Genomic DNA, 5,154 nt, shown 5'->3' with positions numbered 1-5,154 from the left:
ATATGCAGATTTGATGCTCAAGAAACATTTCTTATTATTATCAGTTAAAAACTGTTGTGCGGCTTAATATTTTATGGATACCATGATATATTTTTGTCAGGATTCTTTGATGAATAGAAAGCATTTATTTGAAATATAAATGTTATGTAAAATACACCCTTGCTGAATAAAATATGAATTTATTTCAAAATACATTAATAAATGTTACTGATCTCAAACTTTTGAATGGTTGTGTTTATCAAGAACGGATAGAGAAGTGAATAACGCCACTCGAGGCAAACTCATTAATCACTTATGCCATTAAAAAGGTTTGGATAATTTATAATGTAACTACATTTATGAACTTGAAAGGCAGATTTGGAGTAAAATCACTGTTTATGTGAAGAGGGGGCATATGAAATTGCAGATATACATGCTGACAGATGAGCTCATCACAATTTTAGGGGGTCAAAGATAAAAGACGGCCTTTATTTATGTCTTATCTTTGTCTTTCCATCTAAATCATCACTGTGTGTATACATTGCTTCACTCATTGCTTCATAAATGAAAATCTGGCATTGAAAGCACATATGTGTGTACTGTTTACAGTATGAGTATGTGTAGGTGAGTTGTAAACTGTTATGTAACTGACAGCTAAGGAGATCTTATTTCACTTTCAAGATTAAATCTTTGTCAAATAATTGATAAGGTCAAGGTAAAGTCACTTACACATGTGAATGATCAATAAAGACAACAAACACTCACACCAGGGTTATAACAGTTAACTAAAAGCATTATAAAACAGTGACAAACATCACATATCATTATTACCATCCTCACTTACAGACATGCATGTATCTGGTTGTGTTGGTGTCATTAACGTTTATCATCCTCCAATACTAGACGTTTGTGTCATTCTGCTACTGTAAAAAAAAAATAGCATGCAAGTAAAAAGGACCCTAAAGTGGGAGTGATATACTGATACCGAAGCATGCTTTTCCTTATGGAAGCCAAACAGACTCGCAGCTGTTTATACACACCGAGGTCACCAACCAGGTGAGACACACCTCACTCTTGTCAGTCCTCTCAAAGGCTTCCGTTCATTCATCCGCCACAGCAAAACATGAGTGTTAATGACGAGGCTGTGATAGACAGGACTTTTATTCTCTGATCTGTAGAAAGCTTGTCATCTGTTCTAAAGGATCCGGTCTATAGTTCCCATCATCACTGCTGATAAAGCACTCAGGTCGGCAAACAAACCCCAGAGAGTCAACAGTCAACTGACTCACCAGAACACAACCTGACAACCAAACATCCAACACAGCAGGTTGTGTTTTAATAGGAATAAGTTTGCACTTTTTTCCAGATTTTCCATGCCTCAGCAACTCTAGGCTCATTAGGCTTGTTCTTTTGAATTATATTATGCCTTTTGCACAACAACAAAACTACTACAACTAATAAATTCTACATTGTTGCTAGTAACGAACTGAAATTTTGGCAAACAAAAATACTTAGGTCAAGTGTGCGTATATAAATAAATAAGCAAGCAAGCTCCAGCTGAAATATTTTAGGAGGGCCAAAATTATTGACTGAAATCATGAAGTTTAAGGCAAGACACTATGGGCAAAAACATTGGCTTTCATGCCCTCGTCAATTTTTGACCAGATTCTGGGTTATTTGGCTTTTTATAGGGTATTGTATCAGACTAGTGGAAAGAAAACATCTAAGATACACACTTTAAAGTGTTTATTTTATTACACTTTATCTGTAGATTTCAATTGCAACACTGTAAATGAAGTTTTCTTAAAATGAGTCAGAAACAAATTTTCAGTTTTGTTCTATAGAGGAAAATTTTATTTTCTAATTTATGAAGTAATAAAAACAGATATCCAAAATATATAAAAAATAAATAAATTATATATATATATATATATATATATATATATATATATATATATATATATATATATATATATATATATATATATATATATATATATATATATATATATATATATGTCAACAAAATAAACAAGACTTTGGAACATGGCTTTAATGTTGAGATTTCTGCTGCCGAACGATTAATTGCATCCAAAATAAAAGTTGTTTACACATGTGTGTGTTATATGTGTGTGTTCTGTATATATTTATTTTGTATATATATATATATATATATATATATAAAGACACACACATACAGTATATATTTAGAAAATATTTACATGTATTTACATGTTTATATTTATTTTCATATAATTTATATGATGTAAAATTATATTTAATATATAAATATATAATCATATTTTTCTTAAATATATACATGCATGTGTTTGTAGTTATATATACATAATAAATATACACAGTACACACTCATATAATATGTAAACAATTTTTTTTTTATTATGGATGCGATTAATTGTGATTAATCATTTGACAGCACTTATATATATATATATATCTGGACCCTGGACAACAAAACCAGTAGCACAGGTAAATTTGTAGCAATAGCCAAAAATACATGGTATGGGTCAAAATTATAAATTTTTCTTTTATGCCAAAAATAAAGATATTAAGTAAAGATTATGTTCCATGAAGATATTTTATACATTTTCTACCGTAAATATATCAAAACTTAATTTTTGATTAGTAAAATGCATAGCTAAGGACTTCATTTGGACTGCTTTAAAGGCTTTGTTTGCACCATAGTTGTCTCTCGGCCAAATATTATCCTATCCTAACAATCCATACATCAATAAAAAGCTTATTTATTCAGCTTGTGATGCATATTTTTTTTTTTTTTTATGGTCCAGGGACACATATATGGTGATATCTATTAGTTAATTTTGTTACCCAGTTCACAACACAAATAAATTACAAGTAAACATGACTGAAATTGCTAGAGTAGCAATATGTATAAAATTAGTTTGGCTGAAATATTGACAAGCGGTTTATTGGCAAAGAACTGTACTACAGCTGCTTTGTTACCCACTGAAAAAAAAAGTGGTGGAGAAATAATTTTTTTGTCAGAAATTGCTAGTAAATTTCATAAACAATTACAAAGAAATGGCAAGTAACATTTAATTAAATGTGAAATTTTGAAGTAGAAAAACTGATAGAGATTTTTCTTGTAAAACGTACTTTAATTATCTTTGTTTTATTTACAACTTCAAAAAATAATTTTATAAAGTGCAGCATAAAGAGTTCAACAACCCAAATTTAACAACCGAAACTTTATTTTTGGTTTCAGTTTTCAGCTTCCAGTTTAGAGTTTTGGTAAGAAATTCTTTTGTGTGCTCCACTAATGACTGCCAATGACTACACAAGCCAGGTAAGAGAAACCGAAGGCAGCCGCAACACTGCGGTAGATATGGAAATTAGCGCAGTATTTTCATAACTGCAGCTCTCCAAACTGCATATAATCACGCAGAGACCACGTCGATGGCTCTCTATTCCAAAAAAAAACCCCTCTTCCTGGCAACGCAGTGACTTCAGAATAAACACCAAATCAAAAAAAAAACCTGAAACTCTTATCGCCTAAAACTAAACCAAAGTTAAGAACAGAAGTGAAAGCAGCCAGCAGTGAATCATAGTACACTATCACTTCTGAAATCAATGATTCTGCAAGCACATGTGATGCAGCTTGTGTTAGTATGAGGGAAGAATTCCTGTTGCCAAAACAAAGGCTGAGCTGTTTGGTCACTACCTTAGACTCGGCCTCTGAGGTTATGCACTGAAAAAAGATGAATGCATAAGATGTGGGCGTCACCTTTGCCTCCCACCGCCTCATCTCTGTTGAACTGTTCTCTGAAACTTGGCTGTGTTCTCAATCCTCCCACGTGCTCTGGCCTTGCCCTTCAGTGACCTATTTGACACACAGAAGTTGTATCTATGGTTACTGCTCTGAAGTTTGGGTCAAAACAAACCGATAAAAAAGGGGAAAGCCTTACAGTCATGCCTGATGTTCCCTCGCTTATTTCTCGCTATTACTCTCGGATGAGGCATGGTGTCATGTGGCATGGTGTCAACTTCCTGTTGAAATAATTATGAAATATGAGTTGAATTGATTCCTTTTTCCATGATCTTAAAGACTTTTGAGTTGTTGAAAGGATGAGAGAAGACGTTTGGCGTCATGATATAATTCAACACCTAACACAGGCACTTATTTCACTTTTTCACTCACTTGAGCATCTGGTTTACACTTCAACAAATGAAACTATGTGTGTCATGAGCTTTATAGCATCCCGGAAAGCACAAATGAGATTTGATGTGGGGTTATGCTTTCTTTTCTGTCAATGACAACACTGCCACCCTGTGTTTTAAGCAGACATAAAATGCAGTTTTATGTGACATACCACTGACTTCTAAAATCATTTAAAATGAACTTTTCTTATCCAAAAATGAACATTTTGTCATCATTTCTTGACCCTCATATTATCCAAACTTGTATGAGTTTCGTTCTTATGTTGAACATAAAGAAGATATATTGAAGAATGCTGGTAATCAAACAGTTGATGCTCCCATGATGACTTCCATAGTTTTTCTGTCCCTGCTATGAAGGTCAATGGGGACCAACAACTGTTTGGTTTTTCAAAATTCTTCCAAATATCTTCAACATAAGAAAGAAACTTATACAGGTTTGGAACGACATGAGGGTGAGTAAATAATGACGAAATCTTCATTTTTTTAGGGTGAACTATTCATTTAATGAATATATCCTAATTAATTGAGTGGATTGTGTATTTGAACTGCCAAAAAGCTCAAGAGAAACATAAGAAACGAAGACGCTTTAGTGTGTGTATATGTGTTATGGTGTGTCTTACTTTGAAGATGATAATGATGATATGATGAAGAAGACACTCTTGCAGTTGTTATCTCCAGTTTTTTTAAAGGTTGAGCAATATTAGAGGATAACAGAATGCTAACACGATTTGAAGCTGACCTCTGCTGGTAACAACACAACAAAATACAAGTATGCTCTCCAGTTATATAATTATCTAATGCAATGAACTTCAAGCCAAATACGGTATATGTGCACAAATGTTTCTGTTTACACGCATTGACAACAAGACTAAACTGAACCCTAACCATAAAGACTACATTACCCATACCGCCGTGAGCGCAGCGCTGGATGCGTGACAGCGTCACGCAGCAAGCCACGCCCCCATCCGGGGATAT

The sequence above is a fragment of the Barbus barbus genome (assembly GCF_936440315.1).
Source record: "Barbus barbus genome assembly, chromosome: 41".
NCBI lineage: Eukaryota > Metazoa > Chordata > Actinopteri > Cypriniformes > Cyprinidae > Barbus > Barbus barbus.
This window is presented reverse-complemented; position numbering follows the sequence as displayed.